Here is a 25,222-nt window from a genome sequence, read left to right as displayed (position 1 = left end):
AAATCCTATTACTTCATCATGCGAATGGGGCCCATCAATCAAGAATTTAATTAATAAATTACACATATATATATATATATATATGAGGGTGATTTCAGTGCCTAACTAAAGATTGGGTCATGTACTAGGAATCTAGATCAATTGATATGAAAACATATAAATAATTCAGAAAATAAGAAAATACTGCCGCATAAGTATCAAAAGGTAGACAATATATGACCTAATTACATATCTCTATTAACAAGACCCCAAGTAGCACTTTTTAGATCAATAATTGGTACAAGTTTTCCTATTAATTATCAGTTCAGTCTCAATCTACATATATAAATTTCTCCTTTCATATCAAGTTTGCAGGACGAGCTCACAATTTCATTACTACGTTGGGTTTGTAAATTTTTTCTCTATTATTGAGCAATTTAAATTATACTTAAGATGAAACAAGCAATCTATTCATTCTAACTCTCATGTGACGGACATAACTTAAAAAGAAAAAAAAATTACAAACCTGTGGATTTTATAATTATGTTAATATTTATGTTGTTATAAAACTGTGGCTTTAAGTATACCATAATATTTTTATATGGTTAGAGTTCTTTTTTTCTTATAGGTAAAATGGAAAGTGCAAATTTATTTATTTTCTTTTTTGCTTGGAAAAGTTATTTATTTTCAAATATGGAAATGTATTATTTTTTTCAAACGAACTGACGAAAAAGAGTCGTATAAACTTGAATGGATGGACTACGGAGTATATGCTTTTCTTTATTGAGAAATGTAACTTTACAATCTGCTAAGACCAAATAATAAGTAGTATATTGTTTTGCTAGGTCTGTTAATACTACGAGTTAAGATTAGGAATGAGGACATATGGGGTAAGGTGGGAGTGTCTCTGTGGAGGACAAGATCATATGAAAATTAAAGTAAAATTGAGTTGGTTCAAATATGTAAAGATCAGGAGCACAATGTTAGCCCAAATAGAGTTTTAATAAGGAAAAAATACATAAAGTAGCATACTTAAGTATTAAATTACAAAAAATAACAATACTTTTATCAAATTACATTTTTTAGCATATGTATTTGTATGTATTTGTATTTTTGTAGCAACAGTTTGCAAAAATACAAAATACATATCGATCAGGGCAGTAAAAATCATATGTATTTGTATTTTTGTAGCAACAATTTGCAAAAATATAAAATACAACTTGCTATATTATGTAATTATGAAACTGTTGCTATGAAATTCATAATTAAGGGGATAAGTATGCTATTTTTGAATTTTGCCCTTTTAATAATGACACATTCATGCCTTTCATTTACACACAGGATATTCCTCAAAACAATCAATCATAAAGAAAAGCCCATTTCTGAATAGGAAAGAATCAATCATGGATCCACAATCAAATCAGAAAGCAGAAGGAAAAAATCTCGGTGACACAAGTCTTAAAAAAAAGGAAATATTGACATATTTGATAAGGTCATATAACGTTATTTAGGTTTTACAAATTCAATCAAAATGACTCCACAAATTTCTTGGGTTCGCCTATATGATAGAACACTGAATTAGAAGAAGAAAAATCTAATTCCTCAATCAAGACAAATCAATTTTATAGGGTAAACGTATATTGAAGGCTATCATCCGCAATGGTTGAAAATCAAATTTATAATGGTAAGAGAATATCGGTCAATATTTTGATGAAATTTCAGCTACAATGGTCATTGCGTTTGAATTTGTTTAAATAGATTATAGTAGTCTAGGTCTTATTCTTGTACATCTTCACTTGAGCAATATTCTAGTTATTTCTTTAGCGTTACACAATTCATTATAATAAGTTATAGTAAACACTAAAGAGAGAAAAAATGAGGGGCTATACAAGTAGAGGACGCTATCTTTCTCTGAGAAGCTAATTTATAAATCTCTCTGAAGAACCTGTAATCATTCATCAATTTGCTCTACAGGGAACCTCTTGTAACCCAGGGGGACTTGAAGTAGGTACCATAAGGGTGTTCTGAATCAGGATAAATCTTAACGTGTATTTTACTTTTACCACAAGGGTGTTCTGAACTAGGATAAATCTTATCGTGTCTTTTACTTTGCTTCTTACTTTTTATATTCTTTTATCAGAAATTTCAAACTAACATCTTTGTACAGGAAAGTCGACTATCAAAAGCTGAAGTCGATTGGAAGTCCTTAAAATTTTAATTCACCCCCTCCCCTGTCCTCTTGATTATAAATTGGTATTAGAGCAAGCCTCGCAAAAACGTTGCATAACCACACATGAGAAAATATGAAATGACAAACTGTCAGATTTAGGAGCAGTACTCCAAGATGGCCATTCTTCCAACATGATCCCATACTTCAATAAACAACACTACTCTCAATGAAAGAACAGTTTTAGAATCTTTCTTAAATCAACATATTTTAAAGCTTGGATAGAAATGAAGAAAGGATCTAAATCAATTTCTGAACTCAAAGAAAAAGGAAAGAAATCAAGCAACACCACTGATCTTGAAATATTTGAAGTTACAAAGAAGCAAGAGGTAATTGAAACTGGTACTAGAGTAATATGTTTGTGTTGTTGCGCAGTTAGTGGATCGGAATATGGTAAGATCCCAACATATGAGACAACTAAGGATATTTCTAAAAAACTTGAAGTTACCGATGAAGAGACTACCAAAGTGAAAGAAACTAAGATTGACACACTATTACAATTCATTTTTTTAAATTCTAGTTAAAAACGTTGCATAACTTATCTATTTTCTAAAATAGAATAGAAGAAGAGCGGCCATCTAATTTTTAAGAAATTAGAAAATCATCTTAAAAAAGTATTAAAAATTCTTTATTTTAAAAATCAGATAATAAGAGTAAGGTAGTTATTTTTTGAGGAAGCTGTTAGACACCTTGAAAAAACCGCAAATACGGTTGACCGACGAATTTTTATATAAACTTTGTGGAAAAAACAATGTTGTTTGGAAAAGAAAGATTTATATTATATGTGTGTGCGAGCGCGCGTGCATATTGAAAACTAGTAAGTGTTATATGAACAATGTATATATTGTATATGACAAAAGTGTTAGAAAAGCAATCAGAGAGGCATCTTTTATGGCTGCCTCTGTGTTTATTTATTATTGGTACAGGGCCCACTACTTTATCTAGCCCAATCAAAATCTGTCACCTCTTGGGTGGAATAGTATCAAGCTTGGCTATAAATAGTCCTTCATTTATGTAGAAATCATAAGAAGAAATATTAATACAAAATTCCCTCTAGTTTTTATTTCTTTCTTTTATATAATCTTATTTATAACACGTTATCAGCACGAGTCTCTGCAAAACTCTTCTGAAGGTATTTAAAGGTGAGTATTTAACTTTCTTAAATAATGACTAATATTTTCAGACGCGAATTTAGTGCCCTAGATATATCTGGTAAAACTTATATGTCCTGGGCACTAGATGCAGAAATACATTTAAATGCAATGGGTCTGGCAGACACTGTTAAAAATAACAATAAGACATCAGATCAAGATAAGGCCAATGTCATGATATTTCTTCGTAATTATCTTGACGAAGGATTAACAATGGAGTACCTCACGATCAAAGATCCCGTTACATTATGGAATAATTTAAAGGAACGATATGACCCCCTGAAGATGGTCATACTCTCACAAGCTCGTAATGAATGGACCTATTTGAGGTTTCAGGACTTTAAAAATACAACTGAATATAATTTCGCAATGTTTAGAATTAAATCACTGTTTGATTTATGCCGAAAAAAGATCACACATCACGATATGTTAGAAAAAATATTTTTTACTTTTCACTCCTCGAGTATGGTCCTGCAGCAGCAGTACCAAGAAATGGATTTTAAAAATTATTCTAAATTAATTGCTCATCTTTTTATTGCTGAACAACATAATGAGATTTTAATAAAAAAATAATGAAAGTCGGCCCCCTAGTACTGCTCCATTACCAGAAGTGAATGCCGTAAATTTTTCCCCTGCTCCATTCCCAAAAGTGAATGCTGCAAATTTTTGCCCAACTTGGCGTGAAAGAAGTTCTGACCCCAGTCGTGGTCGAGGTCGAGGTCGTGATCGTGGTCGTAGAAGATATTTTAATCAAAGTTATCGACTTGCAATAAACAATAACCTTCAGCACCAGCAGTGCAAAAAGAAGGGAGGGGCTCCTGAAGCAGCCCCAAGGTCGAACTCTGATAAAAAAATGTCATCGATGTGGAGGAAAGAGACACTAGACGCGTACCTGTCATATGCCTAATCATCTGGTAAAACTTTATCAGGCGTCCCTTAAGAAAGCTGTAAATGATATTGAAACAAACTTCCTCCTTGAAGATAATATTGAGCTCATGGACTTGGATATTTCAGATTTTGTTATAGTTCCTGAAGAACAAGTAAATCACCCTGTAGGTGATAATAATAATATAATTCAATTATGTTAATTTTCTGTTAAAGATGAATTAATTTACTTTTCCGTCGTTGACTAATCTTATATATAAATATAGTGTGTATAAATATGTTATGTGCTAGTTATAATGCTTATTTTGTTTATATTTTTATTTTGAAGAATATGGATACTCCTCAAATTTTATTTGGATCACTAATCGATCGTGACAATATTTGTATAATTGATAGCGGGACAACGCATGCAATTTTTAAAGATGAAAAATACTTTTCCTACTTACATAGAAGAAGAGAAAATGTTACGATAATTTCTGGTAATTCAAAATTAATTGAAGGCTCCGGAAGAGCTACTATATTTCTGACAAAGGGGACAAAATTAGTTATAGAAGATGCATTGTTCTCTTCTAAATCCCCAAGAAACTTATTGAGTTTTAAAGATATCCGCCGAAATGGATATTATGTTGAGAAAATAAATGAAATGAATGCTTAATATCTTGGCAATACCAAGAATGTCTCAGGTCAAAAATAAATGTTGGAGAAATTACCAACTTTGTCTTCCGGCTTATACAATGCAGAAATTAGTATAGTTGAAGCATACTCTATCGTAAACTAGAAGTTTACTGATATAAATACATTTGTGCTCTGGCATGATCGAATAGGCCATCCTGGCTAAATAATGATGAGACGAATCATTGAAAATTCAAAAGGACATCCGTTAAAGAACCTGAAGATTCTTACACCGAATGAATTTTCATGTATTGCTTATTATCAAGGCAAACTTATAACTAGGCCATCACTGCTAAAAGTTAGCGTCGAATCCCCTCATTTTCTAGAACGTATACATAGGGCCTAGTGGGACATTTAGATATTTTATGGTCCTAATAGATGCATCTTCAAGATGGTCGCATATGTGCCTCTTGTCATCTCGTAACCTGACGTTTGTAAAATTATTGGCACAAATAATGCGATTAAGGGTACAATTCTCAGATTATCCTATTAAGGCTATTCGCCTCGATAATACTAGAGAATTTACATCCCAAGCTTTTGATGATTATTTCATGTCAGTTGGGATAAGAGTTGAACATCCTGTTGCTCATGTTCATATTCAAAATGGCCTTGCTGAGTCATTTATTAAGCGCCTGCAATTGATAGCAAGACCACTTCTTATGAAAACAAAATTGCCTACTACTATTTGGGGTCATGCAATTTTACATGCAACATCACTTGTTCGTCTCAAGTCAACTCATTATAATAAATACTCCCCATTACAATTGGTTCTGGGTCATGAGCCAAATATTTCCCATCTACAAATTTTTAGGTGTGCTGTATATGTACCAGTTGCACCACCTCACCGTACTAAGATGGGCTCCCAGAGAAGGTCAGGAATATATATTGGGTTTGATTCACCCTCTATAATTCGTCACCTTGAACCATTGATGAGAGATTTATTTACTGCTCGATTCACTGATTGCCAATTTGATGAAACAAATATACCGTAATTAGGGGGAGAAAGGCGTGAACTTAAAAGAGAAATTGCATGGAAAGTTCCATCATTATCATATTTTGATCCACTTACCCCCAAATAAAAAAGTGAGATCCAGAAGATCATTCACTTACAAAAATTAGTAAATCAAATTCCAGATGTATTTACTGATTTAAAAAGGACAACCAAGTCACATATTCCTGCAGCGAACGTGCCTGTTTGAATTGAAGTTCCAAAAGAACCATCTTCCAATGTCATAGCTTCTGAATCCCAAGCACGCTTGAAGCGTGGTAGGCCATTGGGTTCAAAGGATAAAAATCCTAGAAAAAGAAGTGCGAAAAATTAGAAAGATAATATTATAAAAGATTCTCCTAAAGAGACTCAAAATTTGATTAATCCTGATATTCCTGAAGATATCAGTGAACCCGAGACACAAGTGAATGAAGAACTTTCAATAAGTTCTACTATCGATTGAAAATTATGGTGGCTACTATTTTTGCATATACTGTTGCACTAAACATCATGCAAGACAATGAGGATTTTAAGCCTCTATCTGTCGAAGAATGTCGACAAAGAAAAGATTGGCCGAAATGGCAAGAGGCGATTCAATCTGAATTGAACTCACTTGCTAAACGGGAGGTTTTTGGACCTATAGTCCAAACCCCAGATGGTGTAAAATTAGTCGGCTATAAATGGGTCTTTGTACATAAAAGAAATGAGAAAAATAAAATTGTAAGATATAAGGCACGCTTTGTTGCACAAGGATTCTCTCAAAGATCTGGTGTCAACTATGAAGAAACATATTCACTTGTTATGGATGCAATAATGTTTCGATACCTCATCTGTGAAGCTGTACATGAAAATCTTGAAATTCATCTAATGTATATGGTTACAGCTTACCTTTATGGTTCACTTGATAGAGATATTTAGATTAAAAAATCCAGAAGGATTAAAATTGCCTGAAGCATATAGTTCAAAGTCTCGGAAAATATATTCAATCAGATTACAAAAATCGTTATACGGTCTAAACAATTAGGGCATATGTGGTACAAAAATGAAGGATACATAAATGATGTTATTTGTCCTTGTATTTTCATTAAGAAAACGACGTCAGGGTTCATTATACTCGCCATCTATGTGGATGATATAAACCTCATTGGGACCCCAGAAGAGGTCCGAAAGGAAAAGAAAGAATTTGAAATGAAAGATCTTGGAAAGACAAAACTTTGTCTTTGTCTGTAAATTGAACATTTAGCAGGCGGAGTCTTCATCCACCAAACTGTTTATACCCAGAAGGTTTTGAAATGATTTTACATGGACAAAACATATCCATTAAGTACTCCAATGGTTGTTCGATCACTCGAAGAGAGTAAAGATCCTTTTCGACCTCTGGAAGAGGGTAAAGAGATTTTTGCTCCCGAAGTACCATATCTCAGTGCTATTGGTGCACTTATGTACCGAGCAAATGCTAAAACCGGATATAACATTTTCTGTTAATTTACTAGCGAGCTATAGTTCTTCCCCTACGCGAAGACACCGAAACAGAGTTAAGCATATATTGAGGTACCTAAAAGGGACTATTGATATGGGTCTATTTTATACTAACAAAGCTAGTCCAGATCTTGTTGGTTATGCAAATGCAGGTTATTTATCTGACCCACATAAAACACGATCCTAAACAGGCTATATGTTTACATATGGAGGTACTACAATATCATGGCGATCGACAAAGCAGTCCATCATTGCTACTTCTTCTAATCATGCTGAGATAATAGCAATTCATGAAGCAAGTAGAGAATGGATATGGCTGAGATCAGTAGTATATTCCATCAAAGAGCAATGTGGCCTGAAGCTTGATATCAAGGTACCTACAGTCATATTTAAAGACAATGCAGCATGATAGCTCAATTATAAGGAGGTTTTATAAAGGGAGATAGAACAAAGCATATTTCACCAAAGTTATTCTTCACGCACGATCTTCAGAAGAATGGTGATATTGATGTACAACAGATCCTCTCTAGTGAAAATTTGACAGATTTGTTCACCAAATCTTTACCAACTTCAACCTTTGAAAAGATGATACATAAGATTGGAATGGGAAGACTGAATAAGTTGTATCGGGGTCTTCACAAGGGGGAGTAAGAATACGCACTGTACTCTTTTTTTCTTAACTAAGGTTTTTATCCCACTGGATTTTTCCTGGTAAGTTTTTTAATGAGGCAGCACTCAAATGCGTATTCAGTAAATTTTTCTTCACATAGGCATCCAAGGGGGAGTGTTAGAAAAACAATCAGAGAGGCGGCTTTTATGGCTGCCTTTGTGTTTATTTATTATTGGTACAGGGCCCACCTCTTTATCTAGCCCAATCAAAATCTGCCACCTCTTGGGTGGAATAGTATCAAGTTTGGCTATAAATAGCCCTTCATTTATGTAGAAATCATAAGAAGAAATACTAAAACAAAATTCTCTCTAGTTTTCATTTCTTCCTTTTATATAATTTTATTTATAACAAAAAGTGATTTTTGCTTAATAGTGCGTAAGTTAGAAAAAATCCAACATCTTGATAGAAAATTCTTCGTTTCCCGCATTTTGAAAGTCAATTTAAGAAAGCATAGACTCATTATTAATCTAGTGTCAATAATAGTGTGAATTTAATTTTAGTCTTTGAAAGTTTAATCACTAATAAGTAAAGGAGAATCATTTGTGAATCACTGATTATGACTTCCTTCTGAGGCTTTAAGGATTCAACTAGATAAAAAAAATAAGATTAAAATGTTAGCATCAACATGTTTGTGAATAAACAAATATAAGGTAAAATACAACATAGATAAGAGGAGTTTGAAGTTGGGGCTATTAGGCCCACGTCTTGCTCTTTTGAATTGCTACTGTTGCATGCTGGTGGTTTGAGCTCTAATCTCCATCTTTCATGTTAACTTTTTTGATGAAGAGGGGCCTAATTCGAGAGGAGTAATGCAGTGGGCGATCTGGAGTCCAATGAACTCACTCATGCTTTACACTCATCAAAGAAAAATAAGAGTTTAATTAATGTTGGTTTATGCAAGGAATCAACTGTGGCTTATTATTAATAATAGACCAAATAATACTGAATATCAAATAATCAAATAATAGATTCTTAAGATTTTAACTCGTAACATAACTCCTACATAGAGGAAAGAACATATCGACTTACATCAAGCGACCTGAACAGAAATAGTCCATTATCGGACTCAAGTGAAAAAAATGTTCAAGATTCTGATATTGGGTCTGGGTAGAGTACATGACAGAATATTTATTCTATAATCGAAATGAAAATAACAAAACTAATTCAAATCTATTATTATTGATATTGATTTTTGTTCTCAAATGTTTTAAGATAGAAATAGGACATACACAAAAGTTGAAAAGAACATGCTCCCAATTTTAACAAAATGATAATTTTTGAAAGATATAATTAGGTGACATGATTTCAGTAGCTATCATTAATAGTCATTTTCAATAGTTAGGCCGTATCAACTTAATAGTAAATCAAAGATTCAAAATGATTTGAAAAGCACGTTAACTAGTGTCAAAGAAAGAAGTCATATTCATACCAACTATATATATATATATATATATATATATATATATATATTAAGTACCAACTATATGTATGTATTTGACAAAAAAATAATGTAAGTCATAGGACACCAACATCAATTGTTTTGGCAGCAACCATATAGTTAGCCAAACATTATTAATAACTTTACATGGATAGGTAATTAATTAACTATAGAAACAGGTTAAACTATTTTACATTATTCTTAAAAAAAAATTATATGTTAAGTTAACACCTTCAAATATGGTTACATCAAAATTCAAAATTGCTAAAGACTTGGTTCATCATAGACAAATTGAAAAATAAGGAGGACTGATTATCTAAGACCAAAAATGCATTCCCATCTTGGAGGACATGTATCAAATAACTTAGGCCAAACCCATCGATAGGACCTCAAACTTGTCCTGAAAATTCACATAGACCCCTAAACTAAGGATTGTACTTATCAAGCACCTCAAGTGCTAAAATTGGTACCTATCAGGCACAAAATGCTGATTTGGCAAGGAGAGTGTGTTACACTCTCCTCGGGCACGTGAACAGTAAATTAAATAATATTTTACTTTTTTATTAAAAAATTTATATTTAAATTATTTTATTAATATAATTTTTAATTATTCTAATATATTATTTTTTTGTTTTAAAAAAATAAAAGCTCCCCGCCACAACCCACAGTCATCATCTTCTTCAGAAACACCTCCCCTCCCTCCTCCTCCAACAATTATCAGTGAACAAGATTTGAAGAATTGAAGCTCCATTAAGCACAACAAAAAAATCCTTGTCAATCTTCATGATTTTGAGACAGCAAAATCCACCAAATCACTTGAAAATTAACAACTCCATGAACAACAACAAAATCACTAATCAATCTTCACCATTAAAGACAACATCAAAAAAATGAAAAAACTCCACTAAGAACAAAATGAGTAACCATTTTTCACCATTGTCAACAACATCAAAGATTTGAAAAAAAAATTCTTTCTTTTTTGGAGTTGATTTTTCGGCGAGTCTCGCCGGAAAATGTTGACCGTGTTGCTGCTCTCCTGTGTGTGAACTGTGTGTGTGAGTGAATGTGTGTGTTTGTGAGTGAATTGTGTGTGAGAGTGAATGTGTGTGTTTGTGTGTGAGATAACTGTGAAATACTGGGAGAAGGGTGGTGTGAAGATGACGGGTTGGGGGTGGAGGTGAAGGCGATGACTGTGTGTGAAGACGATTGGGGGTAAGGTGGGGGAGGAGGGTGACAAAAACGATGTATGTGTGTGTGAGGGAAGACGACGGAGGGGGTGGGGTGGGGTGAAGAAGAAAATGATTGGGGGATGGGGTGGGATGAAGAAGATGAGAATTGGGGGTTGGGGGTATTTTTTTTAATTAAAAAATTATTATTAAATATAAATAGAAAAATAAAAAAATCAGCAATTTTACATATACTTTTTTTGCCATGTGTTTTTTTTTGTTGGTCATTTTTGTCACGTCACGCGAGTGTAACACACTCTCTATATACATTTTGCTGATTAGGCAAAAAATGCCCAATTGAAATAAAATTCGGGGGGTTTAGGGGTTTGATAGGTACAAGCCTTAGTTTAGGGGCCTAGGTGAATTTTATGGAACAAGTTTAAGGTCCTATCGATGGGTTTGACCTATAACTTATAAATTACTTTAACACTCATGTGAGCCAACACAAGGAGTTAAATTTTAGCTACTCAAGTCTATCTAGACGATCAAACTTAAAACACGCATAGAGATTTTTTAAGCAATAACTTACCAGATTTTAGACGAGTTAAATATTGATTTTTGAAAGCTACTAAAACTAGTAAACAATAAAATGACATTGTGTCAACATTACAATAAAAGATTAACTAGGACAAAAACAAATACTTTCAAGTGATGACCCATCCAAACGAATTTAATTATTTGATTAGTTTAGGCAAGTTAAAATCTTTAGGATTAATCATGTTAGGAACACGGATAAAGACAAGATTTTTAATGAATATTGTAATCATCTTTCCTCTTATGAAATTTAACAATATTAAGCTCAATATTCACAAAAAAAGACAACTCTTCCATCTTCATAGAACACTACTACTTAAAAATATAAAATCATGATAACTGAACATCATCATAAGTTTAAAGTAGAAAAATAAGTATTTTGTTCACGACATTCAAAATGATGGCCGGCTGTTTCATACGTGTTAGACCCCACAAAATTCTATGATTTTTAATTTGGAATTTTCTATGTATTTAATGGTGATTTTTGAGTTGAATTATGATACGAAATGATAACGGGACCACTATAAAGTATTTTAAAAATTTTAGAACGCATTTTGGGATCCCAAAATAGTAAGGGTCCGCATTAAGGGCGTGCCATGGAGGGGGAGGCATATCCTTACGCAAAAATAGTGAAGGTCCGTGATAAGTGCATGCCATGCTCTTATCATACCGAGATAAGCCCTTGGAGTGGCGCTATAAGGGCGTACCACATTCTAGGGCACACAGAAATGCCATTTTTATTTTTTTTAGGTTGGGCTCGAGGGCTTTCTGATCCTTTTCCAATTAAAAAACTTTCTAAAGGTATTAAAATCCACCCTCCTAACTCAGATTAAAGCGATCCCACTTCTCCCAAAACCCTTAAGAGCACAAATAGAGAAGCTTTTCACAAAAAATCAAGGTTTCAAGGTTTCAACTCAAGTTTCCCTCAAGAAATTCTCAAGTTTCAGATATATGGGGTTTGAACAATGATAATCTTTCATCCATGTGCTCAGAGAGTTAAATTTATACATAAATTTCTAAAGATTTCATGATAGGCTTACACCCACTTTTATGCATTTGAAATTTTAATGTTTCCATGTGATTTAAAGTTTATTAAGCTTAAGAATTTACCTTTACTTATGTTTTTACTTACAGGATTGCTATTATGAGATGAATTTGAGTATTTTGACATGAATTTTTATGGATTGATGAATTTACATGATCTTTAACATGATTTATTCAATTTACAAAAAAAGAGAAAATGAATTTGTCACGATTCTCTCAGTTTACAAAAATTCAAATTACTAATTTAGTTTTGAAACTAAATATAGTATGAATCAAATTTCAGTTTTGATATTATGATACCATGCATGATATGAAATTTACACAGTTATTCATGAGTATAATTTCTAACAGAACATGATTAGTTTTTCGCTTTATAAACCCATATGCTTATTTTAAGTGAATTTCATAAGTACGAGTGTGTGTGTGTGTGTATATATATATATGTATGTGTATATATTGGGAGTAGTATTTAGCACCGAGAGGGGTATGTGGGTTCAACGCATCCTATTTTCTAGAAGCTACATATCACCGTAGGCTTTGGGGGCCTCGCTAGAGAGTGTTCTCATTGTCTAAAAGGGCTCAGTTTAGTGATCACTCCAGTTCAGTTGAAGTTCTATTTTGATAACACAGGTAGAACAACCCTCCTCAATGTGGGGTCAAATGTTGGACTGCATGCTAGCTCATATGATTTATATCGGTTACGAGAATCTGCCATTGTTAAAAGACTTTAGAAACTAGGTGTAATGACTCACAGTTTTGTTCAAATATTATGTTATAAGTTATTCTTTATGAGATGTTAGCTTTCTATCTTACATAAGATCAAGGTAAGTCCTCTTACATTTAGCATGCATGATTTGAAAGTATGTTTAGTTTTAGTTTGACTTATCCTATAGAAAAGATAGTTTCAGAACCTAACTGTTGTAACTCACCCAACTTATCATATTATGCTTGTTATTCTTGTTTTAAGATGTTTCAGTCTTTAGTTTATTTCAGCCTCTTAGTGAGTTTACTTACACTTAGTATGCATATTTTTAAGATTTTGCATTGATTCACTTTTACTTATGAATTCACCCTCAGATACTCAATACATTACAGAAGTACTAATCACATATATGTCTATGTGCTACATTATTCCATAATGTAGGTTCTGGTATTCGTCCTCAACAACACTATTAACCGCGGGCACCATTTTCTACATTTGGATAGTCGGTAGTCTTCATAATTTGAGAGCCAAGTTACGATTATTTCAGATGTTTAATATAGCTATTTTAGTTATTTAGCTTTCAATTTGGGTCAACTGGTGCGTGTCTCAGTAGCTCTTCAGACAATGGTTTAGAGGAATGTCAAGACTAGTCAAACTAGTTGTTCTTTTAGTATTCCTTAGTTTTGAGATTATTTATCTTTATGAATTCAGTTTATAAAAATATTCTTCAGTATTCGAATATGTTTAAGTATATACCTTCAAGAGTTCAGTGTTCAGTAGATATCATGGATTAACTTAAGGCTATTTGTTGTCCTAAGCACCGTGTGACGTCCAGGGGTATCTTCGGGGTATTACAATATGTAACTGTGAAAAACATATTCAATAGTGGATTGTATGAACATACTTCAAAAATTTTGCTCACGAAAGACAGAGAAGATAAATCACACACAAAACCATACAAATCTAGTTTAAAATGATGTATTAGAACATAAATTTGGATGAGTAACATAGTTAGACACACATTTAACAAGCATGATCAATATTTATCTTAAGTTATTTATCTTTATTAATCACTTATGAATCGATAGGGAGATTATAGTAACAAACAAAGTTCAAATACATAAAGTCGAAATAAATGAAGAGAGCTTTTAGATAACTATATATTTGTTCTGAACTAAAATTGAAAACAAGATAAAAATGAGATGATTAATAACCTTTTTCGGGGAAAATAACTAAGACGCCGAGTTGATAAGGAATTTCCACACAGATTTCGAGTTGCAAGCAATTAAAAAAATAAGGAGCAGGGTGAGTAAAATAGAGAAACTAGTGAATAGAAGAGTATGAAAAACTCCAACATCTTTCCCAAAATTCTCTACTACTTCCCCCTCCTTATTTTTCTAATGAAAACTAGTGGGGCCAAAAATAGTCGATTTTGAATTTCAAAATTGAACCGTTTGAGAAAGGAAAGGGATTTAGATTTAACAAAGTGAAGCAAATGAAAACATATCCCCTATAATTTGAATTTTACTGTAATGATTCTGACTCAGATTGAATTTTTAGGCCATAAAACAAGCAACCCATTACTCCAAAGTAAACAATATAGGATTAAGGTCTACCACGTGCCATAGATGGAGAGATTTTAGAGCTTGAAATCTAGCAGGTTTTGGGAATTTTGCAGAGATAAGGCTAGTTAGGTTGAAGGGTCTGTTGAACTCTGTTATTGTTTTTTGTTGATATTGTTGTTGTGTATAACCCATGTGGAAAATAGAATGGGTATATGATCAAGGAAAGTTGAGCTCGGGTTAAGAAAAATTTTGGGTTTGGATGACACAATTTTTGGGCTTAATTTTGAGTTAGAAAAAAATAAAGGAGAGGGTTAAAACATGATTGAAATTGAGTTTACAATAATGACTAATATTGAATTTTGATTTGCAGTCCAAATAAATTAAAACTTTTACCAAATTGACTTCAATCAATTGAGTTCAACAAACATTGGAACAAGATAAATTACTTATCTAATTAAGAAATCTAGCTTCTTAATTTTAACATGATAATTCAATTATTTCAAGAACAAATTAATTACATCAATTAATCTATAACATAGATTTTGTTAAAATAGAATACTAACTCTATTGAAGACCTATTTTATATGAAAACTAGATTTTTCAAACATTGAGAATATGCATAACATATGTTTTATGCTATTAGACAATCATAAAGTTACATTAAAAGTATTTTAAATTTTATAAAATAATTATTTAAAATTATTTAAGATTGAAGAGGCTTATTCAATCGTGGAGGGTCAAAATTGTGTGTCAACAACTACCCCTCCCTTTGGTAGGATCAATGCAAGAGATCCTGGCCAAAAGAAATTGGCAAGACCAATTTTATCCGGCCACTGATAGTTGCTTTTGTCTCAAATTTTTAGGAGTTATGGCCAGACCATGGTATCAAATTTTTCACATATCTCAATTTACATGAGGATTCATGCTATTTGTAGTTTTTACTTAATTTTATGCACAAATTTTAAATAATTAAAAATTATTCTCGATTTTAGAGTATAGAGAGACCAAATAGTTTGGAAATGAGATTGGAGGAGTTCAAAATGCAGCTGAGTTTTTAAAATTAAACCCGCCTAAATATCTTGAGACTCCAAGAATTAGGCTACTTGTATTTTTACTCAATCGGTAGAACGGTCTTCCATGCTAAGACAACCTACTCAAGTTGCGTGAAATAAATTGAGCTATTGAAAAAAGGCCTGTAACTTCTCATTTATGAGTATAAGTCCCTAACACCCCATAACTAAGTGCTACATATACATGATTTTAAAAGCTTAAGATATGTTATCACCCAAATTTGAAGAGAACGAATATTTCTTCCGGTGTGAATCCAGAAAATACTTTGGATACAAAACTAAAACTGAAAATAAGAAAAATAGTCACATGCCTTCTAATAGGGGTGTGTTTTAATATGCCACACCAAAAAAGGTGTAGATCCATAATATTACATATCTCACTGAAGGAGGTTATGATCCACAACTTTCCACACTGATGGAAGTGACGATCCATTAAATAACATGTCACCTAAAGTAGGTGAGGATCTATAATATAACATGACACACTAAAGGAGGTAATGATCCATAAGTTGCCATACTGATGGAAGTGACGATCCACACTATAACATGTCACACTGAAGGAGGTGATGATCTATAATAACATATTGCATGGGATGAGGTAATGGTCTGTAATAACATGTAACACAAAAGGAGGAAACGATCTTTAATAACTAGTCACTTCAAATAAAGTAAAAGTATGTGTGTTTTCTTAAAACATAAAAAACTCAAATATAATAAATTTCACCTCGTACGAGGTGACATACTAGTATGTCTTTTTTAAAGGGCAGATGGGCCAAATATAATAAGATATATCACCTCAAATATGGTGACATCCCAGTGTGTCCTCTTAAAAGGATGGATTACCCAAATGAGGTGGTAGTTTGGTATATCCTCTTTTAAAGTAAAAGATAAATATGTCATCTCGAATAAGGCGATAGACTGACATGTCCTCTTTAAAGGATGGATGACCTAAATATAATAAGATATGTCACCTCGAATAAGGTGATACCCAATATGTTTCCTTAAATAGTAGAAGACCAAATATACTAAATATGTCACCTTGAATGAAATCACAGTCTGATATGTCTTTCAAAAGGCTAGCAAACCTAGTATATAAAATCTCCTTAATTTCATCTGGTGGTCTGGAGTTTTGAAGTTATGGAAAGATCAAATTATTAGATAGGATTGCCTATGTATCTCATTGAAATAAGAATCAGGCCAGACATAGTTCAGACCTAAAATTGGTGGGATTGCAAAGAACGTAGGATTTTGACTAGAAGAAAAGGTCTGGATATGATCTATTGGTCTGGATCTTTAGCTCTAGGAATCATTCAAACTTGCAAGAACGTCTTTGAAAATACTTATGCATGTCATGACCCTAAATATCTTCATCCTTAATTCTATGAACTCTTGGAGAATTAATTAATATTTGCTATTTTTTTGTCATAAAAAATGAGTTTGGAATAATGTAACGCCCAGAATCTAGTACCCAGAACGCTACATGGTGCCTATGACCTCGAAAGACCACAAGATAACCCATGAATAATAGTTGTACCTGAACACTGCATAATATAACATATAAATACATAAATAAAGGCTGAAATACCAAAAGGTTCAAAACTGAAGCATAACTGATAAAACTAACATCTGGATGGGGTATGAAAGACCCAAATAACTGAAGCAAAATTGTCTGAACATGATAGTCTGAAAAGCCTCTAACTGTCTGAATAAGGAGTTGATGGGACATGTCCCCAACTAACTCCAACTACTAAAAGAAACTAAGTACTGAAATACTAAAGTGATAACATAATAATCATGTCCTCAAAGGATGAGGACTTACTGCTAACTCTGACTCCTGAGACTGAAATACTACTACTGCTCTGGAGCTCGTGCTTCTGAACCTATGGTATATAATAAAACACCATAGCATGAATGAGTCAGTACGATTGAATGTAGTGGTATGGATGTGAGATAGGATGAATGCAAAGGGTTCAAATGCATGAACAATGCTAACTGGCTATCTAATTATGAACGTGGGAATACATGCATGAATACATAATAACTGTAAATGAGATCGTGCTAATATGAGTACTGAATCTTAGTGATGATAACATGAGTTTACTGATAACTGATATAACTAATACTGAGCAACTGTATCTAAATGTCTAGGTTCAGATAGAACTAACTGAGTTCCATACTGTACTAAGTTGACTGTATGTGACAGTTCTGAAATTTGAAAAACTATCTGAGTTCTTTTACTGAGACTGATACAGAAACTGTGGGAAGTATTCATCTAATCGATATGCCCCAAATTACGCAATATAGCTGAGTTGGGGTCCAAATCTGTAACCCCATTTGGAAGGGTGTCAATACCGCATTACATATAGAGATAAGCTGTAGGTGACCCTCATCTGACAGTGTCCCTAAAAGAGAATGGTGGGACCCTCATCTAAGAGTATTTCTCCATCTCATCAACCCTCGTCTGATAGTTTTGATGTCTCAACCTATGCTGGCTACATAGTTCTGAAATGCAAGGATGACTTCTAAGAATCATACCCTCATCTGAAAGTATGTGTTCCCATCCATGGGTTCACTTAGTGCTAATTACTACTCCTATCTAAATAGACACTGAATATGATTAACTGAACTTGACTAAACTAAATTCATGGAGTTTCGTTGACTGGCGGATTACTACTGAGATTACTGAGCTTTCTTGAGTCACATGAGTAACTTAGTTCTATGGATCGTGGCTTGACTGAGGATACCGTGGAAAAATGACGCTGGCTTTAGGCACACAACTATATTTTTTAGGTACAAATACCCCCAGGACTCGATAGAAAGAAACTGACAAATCATGACATTCTTGAATACATGACCAATATCAACAATCCATTATACAATAAGTTGGGGATTTCATGAAGTACATGGTTATCATGATCTGGTACAAGAATAGATTTGCATGTAAACATGGCATAATTTCATAAGGCTAATTCATGAACAATCCAACAATATTTACAAGGCACATTAATAGCATGGGAGTCATTTGAACATATGGGTAAAATATGAATCCATCACATAAGTCACAATTAAGCAATATTACATAATTTCTAGTCTCTTAGACATTTTATCAAACACTTAGCTTGCATGACTTAAGGCCTGACATAATCATCAAATTAACATGTCATAACTAACTAAAATTCATGATTTTTCAACTCACATGCTAACAAATTTTCATAACATCGCATAAAGATACCAACTTGGGAATCATACAACAACAACACATGAACAAAATCAACCCATAGAATGAATATCATAATCCATAATTTAAAACTTGATTCTTGGACTTCATGGACGAAAGGAATCCATGAATGAACACAATGCATACCTGAGTTCGTGATTCTTGGAAGGTTAACGGTGGAATTCTTGAACTTGAATCCCCAATTGAAAACCCTAGGTGTGTTCTTGAGAGAAATTGAGATAAACAATAATATTTAGGCTTCAAAAGGGCTGAATCCCGTGTTTAAGAGTATATATATGGTGATAAAATAACCAAAATACCCTTCAAAACCTGGAGGTAGAGTGCAGTAAATTGGACTGGCGTGATCCCCAGGGTGCCGCCCAGCCTAGCCCGTCGGACTTAGCGAGGCGCCGCCCTACTTAGTCCCACAAACTTGCAAGGCGCTGTCCTACCTAGTGCAGGGCAATTTCCAGGGCGTTGCAGGCCTATCACCTTTTGCTACTATTTAGGGCACCTAAACGTGCCCTTACGCTACTCTAAAAATTTCAAAACTCACCCAGAATGTACTATGACCTTACCTCATCGTAACACAACTTGAAAATAAAAAAATGGATGTCGAAAAAGTCATCAAATAAATCCCCAAAGTTTGGAGGCTTAAAATGAGACTAAGTGTTGAACACTTAGCTAAAATTTTCTAAGTGTTGGACCTTCTATAGAGCTTCAAGAAGCTAAACGAGCTAAATTTAAATGCAATATTTTGCAGGGTCTTATAATATCTCTCCTTTGAGAACATTCGTCCTCGAATGAGACTTGACTGAGAGGGGAGAAAGGTTAAACTGGCGTACATACTGAAATGAATAATTGAAACATGATCTTATGACTGACATAACTGATAAACTAAATTCATACATATCTGATGCAGGATTATATGACTGAACTGATATATGAATGCATGAATGAATATGCAATGGTATTTAATACTAATATTATAATGGGAATCTGAGTATGAAACTAAATGAACTTAAGGAAGACTGTTACCTTAAGCTAGATCTGAGTTTGCAGAGAAGAGGTGAGGGTACGTGGTACCTATGTCTGCTTCTGCTTCCCAAGTATCTTCCTTAACAGACTGATTTCGCCAAAGAACTTCCCAAGTCATCTACACCTGGAACACACAGATGACCCTGACAACCCAAGACACCATCTCCCCCTTTGGAGAAAACCTATACTTTCTGATCCTTGACTGACTCTTTCAACTTGACTAGACTGGAATTTCTATCTTGCTTTTCTTTTACCTCAGAAACTAAAGATGATTCTGAACTGCTCTTAACCCATATATTACCTTCTGCAGAGTCTACTAAGAGGACACCTAATCCGGCAAGCTGATGAACTTCCTGAGCTAACTTCTGCTTGTATTTCTCAACATGAGCAACACTACCCATAGACAGTCTACTGAGAGAGTTGGCTAATACATTGGCCTTGCTCAGATGATAAAGGACACTTATGTCATAACCATCTTCTCTGACGAAGATTGAGATCTTTCTGAGAAAATAAATACTGAAGGATCTTATGATCTATGAGCACATATACATAAAATCTATATAGATAATGCCTCCAAATCTTTAAGGAAAATACTACGGCTTCTAACTCAAGATCATGAGTCGGATAATTCTTCTCATAGGGTTTTAGCTGTATGAAGGCGTAGGCTATGACCTTACTATACTGCATGAGGACACAACCCAAACCTACTTTGGATGCATCACAATACACTATAAACCCATACGGACCATCTGGAAGAGTCAAAACTGGAGCTGAGGGGAGTCGAGTTTTCAACTCCTGAAAATATTTCTCGCAATGATCTAACCACTAAAACATGACTTTCTTCTGAGTCAATCTAGGCATAGGGGATGCAATAAAAGAAAATCCCTCAATAAACCATCGGTAATAGCCAGCCAAACCTAAGAAACTCCTGATATCTGATGGAGAGACAGGTCTGGGCCAGTTTCTTACTGCTTCGGTTTTTTGGGGATCTACTCTAATGCCATCACCAGAAATGATATGACCAAGGAATGCTACCAACCTTAGCTAAAATTCGCACTTACTGAATTTGGAGAATAACTAATTATTTTAGAGAGTCTGAAATACTGTTCTGAGATGTTCTGCATGATCACTCTCACTGTGAGAAAAGACAAGAATATTATCTATGAAGACTATGACGAACATGTCCAAGTACTTCTTGAACACACGGTTCATTAAGTTCATAAAAGCTACTAGAGCATTGGTAAGACCAAAGGACATGACTATGAACTTGAAGTAACTATACCGAGTATGGAAAGCTATTTTCAGCATTTCATATTCTTTGACTCTAAGATGATGATAGCTAGATCTGAGGTCTATCTTAGAGAAATAGTTGGCACCCTGAAGTTGGTCAAACAAGTCATCGATTCTAGGAAGAGGATACTTGTTCTTGACCGTAACTTTATTAAGCTAACGGTAATAAATACATATTCTGAGAGAACCGTCTTTCTTATGCACGAATAAGACTGGTGCACCCTATGAAGATATGCTGGGTCTGATGAATCCCTTATCTAAGAGATCCCTCAATTGTTCTTTCAGTTCTTTGAGTTCTGTTGGTGCCATTCTGTATGGTGGAATAGATATAGGCTGAGTATCTGGAATAAGATCAATGCCGAAGTCTATTTCCCTTTCAGAAGAAATTCCTAAAAGCTCTTTGGGAAAGACATATGAATATTTATTCACGACTAGGACTGATTCAAGACCAGGAATTTTAGAGCTAGAGTCCTTAACATGAACAAGATGATAGACACATCCTTTAGATATCATTTCCTAGCCTGTAGGTTAGAAACAAGCCGACCCTTGAAAACTGAACCACTCTAAGACGGGTTTATTTAGAAACTGAAACTGGACTATTCTATTTCTGCAGTTGATTCTGGGATAGCAAGAATGAAGCCTATCCATGTCGAGAATGACATCAAATCAGTCATCTCTAATTCGACTAAGTATGTTAAACTTACTTTCTGAGATATAATAATCGGACAGTTCCTGTATACCCGTTGGGCTATGATAGTTTTACCTACTGGGGTAGATACTCAAAAGGACTCTGCTAGAATTCCAGGATTGACTCTGAAATTGCTTGCTATATAGGGAGTAACAAAATACAAAGAAGTACCTGACATCGCATAAACATGCACATGAAAGATCTATAACGTACCAGTAACTACATTAGAAGAATTTTCCTGATCTTGCAGGGACTGGAGAGCATAGAGTCTATTTGTGCATTGCCCACTAGTAGCACTGGAGATGGAACCCTACTAATTTAGGTGACCAAACTAAATTGAGAAATGGTCTTGCTGACCTTGATAACCCGACTGGGGATAATCTCTGACTTTATGGCCTAGCTTGCCACATCCAAATCAGACATCACTACAAGCTCTAAAAGTTCTCTTGTGGTTCTTACCACAAGTCTGACAAAGGGATTAGTTTGGGAACTCCTAACACTGCCCTGAGGTTAAGGACCTGGTGCCCTATCTCTAGACCTAGGAGCTGGAACACTAGCTGAAGAACAAGCTAGAGTTGACAACTTAGGACGAAACTAAGAATGGTTTTCTCTCTCTAATTTGGGCTGAGCAAAGTTGAAACTACCTATTCTTACTCTCTTATTCTGCTTCTCCTTCATCTTAATCTTCTATTCTTCTATCTGTTGGGAATGAGTCATAAGCCTGGATATGGTCATATCACTATTCAACATCATGGATCTACACTCATTCACCACACTAGCATTCACCCCAAAGACAAACTTACTCATCTTGGCGTAGGTATCTGTAACCACATGAGGGGCATATCTGGCTAATTGAGTAAACTTAAGAGAATACTCTTTCACCATCATGTTGACCTACCTGAGGTTGTTGAATTGTAATACCTTAGCTTCTCTCAGCTTTTGGGGAAAGAATCTATCTAAGAATACAACAACAAACTCCTCCTACTCAAAAGGCCCTGCATCAACTGACCTCTCTAACTTCTATTGCTTGAACCAAGTATGAGAAATATCCTCTAACTGATATGCAGCTAGCTCAACTCTCTCACTAGGAGTAACCCTCATGATATTTGTGACCTTCTGAACTTGGGTCAAGGAATTCCCGAGGATTCCTTTTTGACTTGGACCCAAAAAAGGATGGAGGATTTATTCGAGTAAAGTCCCGAATCCTTACTGCAGCTGAATTGGCCACTGGGTTGGCCAGAACAATAGTTGGTTATTCATTCTGAGCAGCAACTGACCGAGCAATTGTAGTGAATATAGCTCTAAACTCTGCATGAGAAACATGGTTACCCAAAGGATCTTCGGGCTGAGGGGATAACTGGTTTCTAGTTCTCTTCTTAGGAGGCATGTTCTGTAAATAGAAGAGAACTTAATTAGACTGAGAGATTAACTTGAGATTACGCTCACTGGCACAATATGAATACTAAAAGAAGGGAAACTGTTTGTAAAACATCTCATAGCCTCCTGCACATAAATGTGGCATGCAACACACCCATGTACAAAACTCTACTAGATGTGGCTTTTAGACTTCCTAGGACTCCATTGAACCTTAGGCTCTGATACTAAGTTTGTAATGCCCCAAATCTGGTACCCAAAATGCTACACGGTGCTCATAACCCCGAAGGACAACAAGCTAACCCATGATTGATACATGTACCTGAACACTACATAATATAACATATAAATGTGAAAATAAAGGCTGAAAGGCCATAAGGTTCAAAACTGAAGCATAACAGATAAAACATAATATTTGAAGGGGTATGAAATACCCAAAACAACTGAAACAAAACTGTCTGAACATGAAATTCTAAAACGCCTCTAACTGTCTGAATATGAAGTTGATGGGACATGTCCCCAACTAACTCTAAATACTTAAAGAGACAAAGTAATAAAATACTGAAGTTATAAGATAATAATCATGTCCTCGAAGGATGAGGACTCACTGCTAACTCTAACTGCTGATACTGAAATGCTACTGCTACTCTGGAGCTCGTACTTTGGAACCTATGGTATAGAATAAAATGTCATAGCGCGAATGCGTCAGTACGATTGAATGTACTGGTATACATGTGAGGTAGGCTGAATTCAAAGGATTCAAATGCATGAGCAATGCTAACTATCTATCTAATCATAAACGTGGGAATACATGCTTGAATACATAATAACTGTAACTGAGATCATGATAACATGATTATTAAATCTGAGTAATGATAACATGAGTTTACTAATAACTAATATAACTGATACTGAGCAACTGTATCTGACAGTCTAGGTTCTGATGGAACTAGCTAAGTTTCATACTATACTGAGTTGACTGTATTTGACAGTCCTAAAATTTGAAGAACTATCTAAGTTCTTTTACTGTGACTGATACTGAAATTGTGGGAAGTAGTCATCTAACAGACATTCCTCAAATACCGCAATATAGTTGAGTTGGGGTCTAATCTGTAACCCCAATTGGTAGGGTGTCCATACCGCGCCACTGATAGTGACAAGCTGGGGGTGACCCTCATCTGACAGTGTCCCCAAAAGAGAACGATGGTACCCTCATCTAACATTGTTTATCCACCTCTTAAACCCTCATCTGACAGTGTTGATGTCTCAACCTACATTGGCTACATTGTTCTGGAATGCAAGGATGACTTCTAAAAATCACACCCTCATCTGACAGTGTGTGTTCCCATCCTTGGGTTCACTCAGTGCTAATTACTACTCCCATCTGAATAGACACTGAACATGATTAACTAAAATTGACTTAACTGAATTCATAGAGTTTAGTTGACTGACGGATTAATACTGAGATTACTGAATTACTAATCTTTCCTGAGTCACATAACTGACTGAGTTCTATCGATCATGGCTTGGCTGAGGAAATCGCGAAAACATGACACTGATTCTAAGCACGCAACTATATTTCTTGGGTACAAATACCCCCAGGACTTGATAGAAGGAAACTAACAAAGCATGACATACTTGAATACATGACCAACATTAACAATCCATTATACAATAAGTTGGGCATTTCATGAAGTACATGGTTATCATAAACTTGTACATGAGCAGGTTTGCATGTAAACATGACATAATTTCATAAGGCTAATTCATGAACAATCCAATAACATTTACGAGACACATTAATATCATGGGAGTTATTTGAACATATGGGTAAAATATGAATCCATCGCATAAGTCACAATTAAGCAATATTACATAATTTCTAGACTCTTAGGAATTTTATCAAATACTTAGCTTGCATGACTTAAGGCATGGGATAATCATCAAATTAACATGTCATAACCAACTAAAATTCATAATTTTT

Source organism: Capsicum annuum, unplaced genomic scaffold (assembly GCF_002878395.1).
Source record: "Capsicum annuum cultivar UCD-10X-F1 unplaced genomic scaffold, UCD10Xv1.1 ctg81347, whole genome shotgun sequence".
In the NCBI taxonomy this organism is placed as follows: domain Eukaryota; kingdom Viridiplantae; phylum Streptophyta; class Magnoliopsida; order Solanales; family Solanaceae; genus Capsicum; species Capsicum annuum.
The sequence above is the reverse complement of the archived record's forward strand: the minus strand, read 5'-3'. Positions refer to the sequence as shown.